This window comes from Rhipicephalus microplus, unplaced genomic scaffold (genome assembly GCF_043290135.1).
Source record: "Rhipicephalus microplus isolate Deutch F79 unplaced genomic scaffold, USDA_Rmic scaffold_274, whole genome shotgun sequence".
Classification (NCBI taxonomy): Eukaryota; Metazoa; Arthropoda; class Arachnida; order Ixodida; family Ixodidae; genus Rhipicephalus; species Rhipicephalus microplus.
Window position 1 is genome coordinate 166,598 of NW_027464845.1, and position 11,589 is coordinate 178,186.

The 11,589-nt window shown below is 45.7% G+C and overlaps 1 long non-coding RNA gene across 1 annotated transcript in view; it reads right to left on the bottom strand.

Annotated features, from left to right (window-relative positions):
* LOC142793090 (uncharacterized) overlaps nt 1-11,216 on the bottom strand; it is an 87,980-nt gene extending 76,764 nt beyond the window's left edge. The window contains exon 1 of the long non-coding RNA XR_012891435.1: nt 11,004-11,216. This is a non-coding gene — a long non-coding RNA (uncharacterized LOC142793090). The remainder of the gene's footprint in view (nt 1-11,003) is intronic.
* Between the last annotated feature and the right edge of the window lie 373 nt (nt 11,217-11,589).

Genomic DNA, 11,589 nt, shown 5'->3' on the forward strand with positions numbered 1-11,589 from the left:
TGCTTGTCAAGCCCTGTATCCACACCTAGACAGGTGGCTTGTCTGCAGACTCAATGACAAAACACCAGGTCAAGACTGCTCAAAGGCAATGCAGTAGTGCTGTCTGCATCAACGTGCCTTGCCGCCAAGACGGCCAGAACAGCTGGCTCCTGTTGCAGCTGCCAAGGGTTGCGTGCTTTCATGTGGGCACTTTTATTGTGTTACCGTACATGCACACAATAGCACATATATTAAAAAAAGTGTCTTCCTGGTACGATGTGCAGGTGATATTCCCAGCACCCCAAAAATTGGTAGTGTTGTGTATTGAAAAGGTAACATGCAGAGCAGTAATGAAGGGCACTAGAGGTGCAACATGTAACATCAAACATGTCAAGAAATTTTTTTAGTGCAAGTTAGAAGTTTGTAGAATCCCTCTGTCCTGCCGGGCACCCTACATTGGACAGAAGAGCAGGTGCCTCAACAAAAGGCTTCAGGAACACAAGAATTTATGCAGTAGAATTTAAATCGACGGAAATCTTGCTCAGCACTGCTCTGCCTGTAAGTGTAACCCGAATTTCAGAGACAACTATTTTGGTATACAGCAAGGACAAAATTAAAAGAACAATTGTAGAAACATCTTGTATGCTGCTGGAGAAGCTAACCGCATGCATGAGCTTTCCGTCCACAGCACTTACAGACAGGCAAGTGGCATTTCTAGGAAAACAAAGATAATTTTAAATGCTGCACATGTTTCACCTTGATTTTGATAAGGCATTTTTTAAATGTTAATTTCCAAGAGATAAATGCAATTTTTTTTTTTACTCTTAGCATTCATGTTTGCTTATTCGCAGTTTGCCCACAGCGCCCTCTTTTGAATTTCAAGTCTTTGCCCTCCCCTTTTTGGTGTTTTTGTTTCATTAAATCAATTGTTAGAGATACACTTTTTGTGTCTCATTCCTGTCGGCACTCTAACTTTGCGGCACTGCCTTTATCTTCCCCTATGTTGCAACTAGCCCCTACACAAGCTCTTCTGAATCCGAATCTTGATTTTCGTGCTCCAAAAGCAACATTTTGCTGCTACAAAAACTGCTTCAAATTCTATTTTGGCTATTGCACCCCTGCACATGTTCAGATTATGAGAAACTAGTAAAAACTAGTTTGGTATTTCAAGAAAGCCAATGTATGCAAAAAAGCTGGCAAACAATTTCTTCAGTTAATTGAACAGTGGAACATTTTATACTGCATTATATCATGTTTACCCTCAAGCATAAAAAACAAGTTGCTCCCTACTGCCATCTAATAAAACGCTACAATGAATAGCTTTTGTATTTTTTTAATGCTCATTGCATGGCTTCCACTCAGATGGCAGACAATGGAGGCCAACCTGATGTGGACTGGACAGCAGAGACGTTCAAGAAAAAAAGAGTGAAACTCCAAAGCACAAAGAAGAAGGGATGCACAGCAACTATGCACATTAAGAAGGTTGAGGTGTTCCCAGACTTTGAGGTATGAATATCCATTAAATGGCGGCCATTCCATCTACATTATCTAGTTTTCTGTTCAATGCATTCAATGTGCATGCTGTTCAACTAAAGAGCTTCATAAATATTCTAACCCAAGATGTAGTATGATAAGCCTCTGTTTCAAGTGTTTCACCATACTTGTCACACCTTCGTATTGCATCTTGCGGTAAATGGTGCAAAAGCAGGACTCGGAATAGCACAAAAGCACTGCCCTCATGTTTTGTTATATTCTCAGCTCTCATATATAGCACTCTTTGCCAACACAAGACCTATTCATGGTGGGTTACGGCCGACATATATCTACCTCGTGGAGATCATTCAGGCTTGTGCACAATGTCCTAGCGACTATATTAACGCGATAGCGTTGGAGAGCTCGTTTCGCATAAATCCCGTCGCCGACGTCGGTAACAGCGTCGCCTGTGAGCGAAAAATCGAGAAAGGTGCAAATAAAATAAACAATAAAAATCTTCGGTCCCATTGAAGATCGAACCCGGGGCCATTTGCGTGGCAAGCAGGCGTCCTACCACAAAGCCACGATGTTACTTGCAACTGCTTTGGAAAAAAACACTACATAAATGTCATGTAGTGGAAGGAGTCTCCTTAACGCATTTTGTTTGGCAGGTGTCGCGACGAAAATGAGCCCATTCGGCAATTTGTAGGCGCATTGGCGAGGCCATCAAACTACGTTTTTTGCGCGACGCCATGCTTCGAAAAAAGCCGGGATAGTGCAGCCATCGCCGCTAAAAACACAGACGAACTTCCAAAGAGCTCCAAAAATGGACAACTATGTCCATCTAGCGGAAAACATATCAAGCCAACGCCTCCTTTCTAGAGGAGGCATTGATCAAGCAAACAGTAAAAATTAGATAATGTGCTGCCATCTGCGAGGCATTGTGAGAAATATGTCTTGACTAGCACAGGGAAGTGCTTTAGATCGAAAACTTGTACCATTACTATAGATACATCGCGCGCGCGTCTATGTGCGTGTGTGTGTAACAACACACATTAATAAGTATGCACTTAGTGGTTGAAGTGCGCACTAGGGGCCAGATTTCGCTGTTGCGTTCAACTCTTAAAGGCGAAGCTTAAAGGTCCCCCAATTTTTTCGGCATGCTTGTGATCACTAGTGAATTAGGTGCAGCAATAACACTTCACAATGCTAGCTGTATTTCACTATGTTAACAGCGGCGACATTACTGTAAAGTCTGCATATCTTATGGTAGTGCTACATATTTGCCAAGAAAAGTGCCTTTGAAAAAATTCTTAACATGTTTGCATAACTTGTTCTCTTGATCGCCCTTAGATTGCAGTGCAAGGATGTACGAAGAACCGGATCACCATGCTGAAGTCTGCTGCATTGACTAACTTGTCACAACAACTTAATGGAGACAATCCACCAAGGTCAGAAATGCAACTTTACGTCACAATAACAAAGATGTCATGCCACACAGAACATGACTTTGGCAACTTCATGAAGTATGGACAGACGGTGGACCACAGTATTATTGAAAGAATTAATGACCTCGTTCAGGAAGGCATTACGTCTGTGCATGAAGTGAAGACATGCCTTCGCTACTATGTACAGGACGTGCTCTTCAATGGCAAGGAAAAACCTGATCTAGATTGCAGAGCATTTTACCCGACATCCAAAGACATCCGCAACCATATTCAGGAATCTTTGAGGCAAGGGCGCTGTAGCAATCTGGATCAGGAGAATGTTGCAATGCTGGTATCTGCACTGGAGAGAGAAGAACCAACATCAAAGGTGCTCTTCCGGCCATATTGCTACACAAGTGAAGCAAAAACGACAATCCCCGAGGCCGACGATGACAGATTAATGTAGAGGAGACCTTGGCAAAACAATGCGACAGGACCTTGCTGTTCTGCTATCAGTCTCGCTTCATGGCAGAACTACTAAAGCAGTATGGCAACAATGTGACATGCCTTGATGCCACAAACAAGACAACAGATTACAGCTTGCCACTGTTTTTCCTTGTTGTAAAAACACCCACGAATTACATGGTGGCAGGTGTTTTTGTGGTGCAGTACGAAACAAGTGCGTGCATCAGTGAGGCACTCAGTGTGTTTAAAAGCTGGGATCCTGAGTACTTGCCTAAGTATTTCATGGTGGACTTTTGCCAGGCTGAAATAAGTGCGATTTCTGAAGTCTTCCCACAGAGTGAAGTCATGCTGTGCAACTTTCACCGTGAACAGGCTTGGGAGAGGTGGGTGAAAAAGAAGGAAAATGATGTCCCTCCAGACCAAAAAGATGCCCTGCTTGGTCTCTTTCGCAAAATAGCCAATTCAAGCAGCAGGGAGGAATTTGACGAGGCCTACAAATGTCTGAAGAACTCAGTCTTTTGGAGGAACGACAAAGTAGCTAGCTACTTTGAAACGCAGTGGATGCCAGCAGCCAAGATGTGGGTTCAATACCACAGAATGAAGTTTGGTGTCGTCGTTACAACAAACAACGGAACAGAGACACAGAACCGCATCCTCAAGGAGCATTACCTGAGGTGGAGTCACGGGAGAAGGAGCCTTTCGAGCCTTATTACAGTAGTGGTGAAAAAGTTTCTTCCAGAGAGACAAAGCGTCTTTATTCAGCAGAATGTAGAAAGATCGGCAATGTACCGCAAGTACCATGAATATGTGCCAAAGTACCTGCATAACAGACCTCCAAAAGTAATAAGGCATATCATGGCTCGTATCGACACAGCCTTAGACTATGAGCCTGAAGATGTTGCTGTATTTACTGAACCTGGCATTTTTTCTGTGAAGTCAAGCAATCCAGGCTTGCTACACACGGTAAACTTCCATAAACCACAGTGTACCTGCCAGGATTTTCTTCGACATAAATTGCCATGCAAGCACTTCTGTGCAATTTTTCGGTTTTTCAAAGAATGGTCATTTGAACAGCTCCCAAGAGAATACATTGAAGGCCCAATGCTAAGTTTGCACAGCAACATTCTCAGCACACCAGAAAGTGGGTGCATTTTACCGGCACTCTCTACCGAAGGCACAGATGACAACATTTTGCAGGTGCCCTCAGAAGAGGAATGTGTTGCTGAACTGCCAAAGAAAATCCGGGAAACTAGCAAGTTATCCAGGAGAATGATCACAGACACAGCCCACAAAATTACAAGTGTTGTCATCTACTGCAAAGATGAAAGAAAGAGAAAGGAGGCACATGAGCTGATGCTTCAAGCATACAACATTCTGAGAAGTGGGTGTGAGAGTTCAAGTAGTGGCTTAGTCATTCGTGGATCTCCGACAAAGGGTTGCTCTGGCCAGGCAAGCACTACACAACAAGCAAAACGAATCCGCCTAAAAGCACTCCAGCATGCAAGACGCCATGCGGAGAGCTGGAAAACAAGAGGCAGGGTAGGCAAGCAAGCCAGCGAACTTAGAGCAACATTTAACGTTGCACCATAAACGTCTGATGCTCGCGCGTGCGCCCCTTCATCGAGGGATAATAATATCTGAGGTTTTACATCCCAAAACCATGATATGATTAGGAGAGGCGTCGTAGAGGAGGGCTGCGGAAATTTCAACCATCTGGTATTCTTTAACATGCAATGACATCACACAGCACTGTCCTCTACCATTTAGCCTCCATCAAAATGCGACCGCTGCAGTCGGGATCGAACCCGCGACCTTCGGGTCAACAGCCGAGCACCATAACCACTGCTTCACCGCGATGGACCCTTCGTCGAGGGAAGGGCGACTTGTTGGAAAAGAAACTTCCCATGGCTGGCTTTGGGTAATCGGCACCTCCGGGACTTTCTCACAGCTGCAACAAATGGAATGTGTTGGGGGAGTGCACCTACGGTAGAGATGCACAAGCCAGGGAAGAATTTTTGGCTGCTTTGGCAGTTGTCTTTGAACCAGTGAAGAGTGTGGTCATCGGTGTCACAAGTAGGCAGCGAGTGTGGAGTGTCCTGTGCAACGAATAGAGTTGACTGTCCCGTCGGGAATCCTCGTCTACAGAAGCTGGCAAGAGAGTCGAGCGGCGGGCACCACGTCGATTCGTCTACGAGTACTGTAAGCTGGCATGGTTAAAAACAGCGCGAAGTAGACACGGACAAGAATTCACACAGGCAGCGCGGTCCTGTGTCAATTCTTGTCCGCGTCTACTTCGCGCTATTTTTAACTATAGATACGTACCAACTGGCTCGTATTCACACTCTTTTAAGCTGGCATGGTCTGTGAGGAACCTTTTATTGAAATTTTAACAGCAGAGCTGTTCGAGCTATCCACAAAACAGTGCTTGTCGATCAAAAACATTGCCTCGCTATGATGTCGCCTAGCATAGCCATGGCAACCAGGCCATCTGCACATCGCCCACAACCTTCACGAAGCTGTGCGCACCTGCCTTGATACTAAGCATGACCGTTCCTGCGCACTGACTTGTCACCACATTGTACCAGCAGGAGCCATGTCGTCATCATGTGCTGAATCTTTGCTTTCGCCATGGGTAGACGTAAATAAATCAACTTCGGAAGAAGAAGCCACATATAAAGAATGACAACGTGCCGCGAAGTGGGAATATGTTCAGACATCAAGCCGAAGAGGCTGCTACCAAGTTTCGCCATTAAGCGGAAGAGCCAAGGTGTGCTGCTTGGCAAAGGGAATACATACAGAAACCCTTGCGAGTACGTGCCCGGCCTGCATGTGGATGAGAGCTTCTATGGCAGGGTCCAGCAGAGTACTGATTCAGCGGATAACTGGTTTCGTCAAGAGTTTCTGAGCACGGAATTTGGGCACGCCTGTCACATCTGCAAAAACCTAGCAAAAACCTTCTAAAAACTTGAGAATCGACCAGCTTCACTGTCTTTTAAGTGTTTTATTTTTTGTTGCTATTTTATTTAGCCAACTTTGCATTTGAGTTGCACGAGAAGCTCTGCAGTATAAGCACAGTGTTTCTTTCTCTGCATTTATTTTCAAGTCAATCCTCTATTTTATTAACCTACCCCATTGTCTGTATTTTGTATCTGTAGTTATTCAGTGTGGTTTCTGGTGCCATTCTTTCTTTCATTGCACATATTTTTGTTTCCTCTTAGTTAACTGTGTGTCTCTTGCCATTGCCCTCTTTCTAATTAAACGGTTGCTTGTCCTTATATCACATATCTCTGTATTCTCAATGAATCTGTCAGTCATCCTGAACATCACAACACACCCCACACAGGTCGACTGGTCAACGAAAATTTGAAATGTACCACTTCAAGACCTTTCAAGCATTGCAGGGCCAAGCCTGAAGTTGAAGCGTGTGAGTCTGCCAAGACGCTGTTGTTTGAGCAGCAGGGTCTGACCGAAGTGTGTTAAAGTGTACAGTGCATAAGTGTCATGTCAGAACTCATTATAAACTATGGTATTGTATAACAGGTGGCAGAGTGTTACGAGACTTGAACATAATGCATTACATTAGATATCTGGCAGTTCTTATTTTAGTACTTTTCTTCACTTGGAAACAATCAACATAGTTCAGTTGAGGGGCTAGTTGGTACTGAAATAAAGCCATGCAGGGGATAGAACACAAGAAGGAGTAGACAGGATTGCACTTGTCATGTCTACTTCTACTTGTGTTCTGTCCTCTATGCACCTTTATTTCAGTTTAAAGTTTGCTAATATTTAATTACATATAAGTTAGTTTATAGATGAAAATGTAAAACACACGTCTGCTTTGAGCATTTCAATTGAGCGGGAACTACAGTAAGTGCCCAGTCATGCCATACCGAACTCAAGCTTCAAGATACAGGTTCAGAAACAATGTGACAAACTGCAAGTAAAAACATACCCCTAAAGTCGCCTTGAATTCCAAGGTAATGCCTGCCAAGTATTTACTGGTAAGCACTATACCTCCTCGTGCATGTTGTCATTAAAGAAGCTATAGCTTTGCAGCCTCATGCCAATATTGTGGCTCAGGAACTACATATGGTACGATACGAGCACTGACGTACAAGAAAGTAGTGCTTCCTGAACTGACACTGTGTACTGCAACTATTCATGTGCGTTGGCAAGTTCATAGAATATTGCAGTTGTTCAAGTGCGGCAAGTAGTACAAGATTGTGCACATCAATCAGTGAACTATGATGCAATGTACGTAGACTACACTATAAAGAAAAAAAAAAGACGCTAGGATGCGGGCCAAATTCACTTACGGTCTCCTGCTTCTTCCCTTAGTTTGCTACATTGCGCCACGGTACCCTGTTCTCTTTTGCACCTCTTCATACCGCCTCGCCACTCCACCAAAGAGTAATATTTGTTTGGGTTTAAAGCCCCAAGAGCAGATAAGATTATGAGGGACGTCGTAGTGGAGGGCTGCGGTAATTTCGACCACCTGGGGGTTCTTTACCAGGCACCTAAATCTCGGCACACGGGTCTCAAACAAATATTTGCTTCCATCGAAAATGCTACCGCCGCGGATTCCGTCCCGCGACCTTCGGATCGCCAGCCGAGCGCCATAACCACTAGATCACCTAAGCAGGGACCAGAGCGAGTGCTCGTCTCACTGGCGAGTCAGGTGTGTTGCCGTGCGGATACGTAACGTAGTACAGTACAGGTCACTAGTGAGCACATTTGTCTAAAACACCGAAAAGGCACGCTCCGGACTGCGCTGACGGCATTTTCTGATTACAACTGGTTAGAAAGAGCCCAAATTCTTGCATGCAAAGCCGCTAAGGTTTAATGCTTGAGTGAGGGCTGTCAACTAGTTATCGGTATACATGGCGCCAGAGAGTGTTGGTGCGTGCCATTCCGGCATTCTAGACAAGTTTCAGTTCACGACCAGTTCACAGTACGCGACCAGCTCTCGTTAATATTGTGTCTAACAAAGAAAAACGAGCCCTTATAATTTCCACTTGACCTCTGTAGGTTGCACATGAAATTTAACAGTCGACTGCTCACTGGTTCTTCAGAAAATGAGAATCAGCTATCTGTGTAACGACGCGAAGCTCAGCCGAATGGTCATCGGGAGGACTTCGGGCTGTACACCTGTAGACTTCAGTAAATTCCTTCGATGTAGAGCATATGGCGCTAACAGCGGTAGCAGCAAATGCCGGCAAACATACCTGTTCCTATCGCGTGCCCTAGCCTTCGTAGCACCACACAACTAGGGAGCCTACATGACCGGTAGTTCATGTAGGCTCCCTACACGCAACCTGTGACACAACACACTTGGCACTCTCCTCGACAGCACTAAGTTCATGAGCGGCACAGTGGAGTGACTTCGATAACGCGGGCTTCCTTGGTCGAGCTCTTTAATCCAGGGCACGCAGCGTGGAAGTGTGGATGACGGTCACATGATAACTGGAACTCGTGCACACGAACCGTGATGACAACAAAACGCGCCTTCGTTATTTTTTTTTATCACGTGACCTCGGAGTCGCTTGACAAGACATAGTCACAATAAGACGTAGCCAGTTGAAGCCGATCGTTTTAACCAATGACGTCATATGTGACGTTGCAACTTGGGTCACGTGACCCCGAGCTGTTGAGGTGCAAATAGACTCTCCCAGCTGTTACCATCCGCCGCCATGATGATGGATGGATGGATATGGCTGTACCCTTTAGATCGGGCGGTGGCTGGCACCACCAAGCCGTAATAATTATTAAACCAAAAACTAGATTTTTTTTTCCCTTAAATAGTGAGGTTGAGGATTCATACTTTGCAGTGAAGGGTTTAATTTTCACTCGTGCCTTGACTTTAGCCACCAACCAGATAACCTCCTTCTAGTTAATTCTACCCGCTTAAATTCTATTTTGCCCTCCCAGTCTCTAAACCCCAGTGCTTTGAAAAACTCTGCGCCACCATCCTGAACTATAGGGTGAAGCCCTTTACAGAACATTATCGAGTGTTCGGCAGTTTCTTTCTTCTCTCCACACGCCCTGCATACCGTGTCTACCCCTCCGTATTTAACCCGATATGTCTTGGTTCGCAATAGGAGGGTTGCACGTGACGTCATCCGCTTGAGGCGCTAGCGGCGTTTGCCTCTACCGCCATGTCAGTGGTCTTAGCGCGCCCTTTTTGAAGCGGCGAGCAGCAGTAAGAGGTTGTGTACGTGCCGCTACGTACTGTACCAACGTGGTGAAACTCGGCTGCGTGCTTACGCGCGCGACTTCCGAAGTCCGGTGAAACTTCGCTACGAACATAAGGTTCACATTTTCGGCGGATATCGCCCTGTTCGACTTCAGCAGCGATGAAGCTGTGTGTGATGTGAAGTGTTATTCCCGCATCGAGCTCACGGACATTAAGAACCACCTTGTTGGCAGCACAAGCTTCGCAACAAGGGACGAGCTTAAAGCCTGTAAATTTATGGACGTCCACAACTATGTGAATAGCGGATGGGTCCAACAGCATCGAGTTGGAGACCTCGGAGACGGCCACCGCGTCGTCGTCGGAAATGTGACTCGTTTTTCTTGCTCAGTGCTCGGACGAATAATTTTTTTTCACCGCGGTGGTGGCGCTTCACGAATTCTTTGTGTGGAAGGGCTTCACCATTTGCAAGAGCATGTGAGGTGATACAATTGTCATAGTTCGTTCGTGGTTGAGCCCAAGCCGCTTGCGATCAAAAATGCTCTTTGCTGCAGGGTCCAATGACGCGCGTCGGGCAGTTGCGCACCCAGAAATCACATACGGTCTCGATTGTAACTGATCGAAGTTAATGTGCTCGGCCCTTTAAGGCATGGGTAAACGAGAACGCACTGCGTCGATGACTGTTTACTAACACACCGAAATCAGTAACACGTCACATCTACCTGAATGATACCGGTGATAAGCAGCGATCGCGGTCGTAGTCCGCGCGCTCGTCTCTTGCTGTGTAAACAAAGCTTCATAGCGCACGTCGCGAAAACTTAAGTTTTTCACCACAAACGCGAACCTCTGTGATGTGGCATAGTGTGTGGCTGAACCATTCAAACCTCTTCGATTGGTTTACAATCATTTTAGGCATGAAAATAAAGCCGACATCAGACGCATTGTCATGACCAGCCTCTTCCTCGAGTGATTGTAGCAACCAAATAAGGCACAGTTCACAATTATGAGCACAGGAATCTTGCACAGGCACGCAGCCGTGAGTGTACCTCGTACTAGTGTACGTTCTGCGACTGCTTGCCCGCGGCGGCAGGGAGGAAGACCACAAAGATGGATGCGCTGTCTCTTCGACGCTGGCGCCATCTCGTGGGCCACGCCCCTGTGCAACCCTCCTATACTCCCGTCCAAGCCTCAAACAGTAGAGAACTACCCAGAGTATTATCATAGTTCCTTTCCTTGGCAATTTCCTACTTAAAAGTTCGATAGATCTCTCGTGAGTAAGGTTTGAGCAACACGTGGGACCAAAATCAAAACGCGCTTACTACGACAGCTGCATGTTCCGGACACACGACAGTTTATCAAAATGCAGGCGCCGCTAGCCGGTGACGTCCCGCTCTTGTTGTTGATGGACAAGAATGCTGTAAGTACTACACATGCGGTAAAAGATGTACATGCAGCATACACACACAAACCTGACCACCGCCTCACGTTGCGCAGCGAAGTCGACGCACTCTTTGTTGCCGCCATGATTGCTGCTCTAGTTGCGTGGTGCAGGAAGCCTGACGATGCAGTTGGGCACCTTGTGTTGCCTAGGCATTCGCGGCCGCAATATCAGCATAACTCACGCGCACAGAAGTGCAGCAAAGTTCATCTTGGCGTGCGGATCAGCGCCGGCGCATTGGACTTCGGCGCGCGCAGGGCGCGCACATGGATTGGACGGGGTTGCCAGGTGCTCGGAAAGCAACCCACCATGTTCAGGGCCAATAATAGGCCAAAAATAACCAAACGAAACTTAGGTAACTCAAAAAAGTAGCCCCGAAGAGCCAAAAACAAGAAATCAAGATAAAACAATTTTAATTATCATAAACTGACACAAAACTATTTCATTCACGAAGAAATAATTAATTCATTAAAAAACAGATCATGCACTTAGAACAAAAACAAGATGAAATATGTGATTACTTAAAATGTTTGTGTGTCAGGACAAGTGACACAGGTTATTCTTGGGTCATAGAGTTTCATACAAGTTGTTCCGTAGAGAGGAACCTGGTTTAAGTG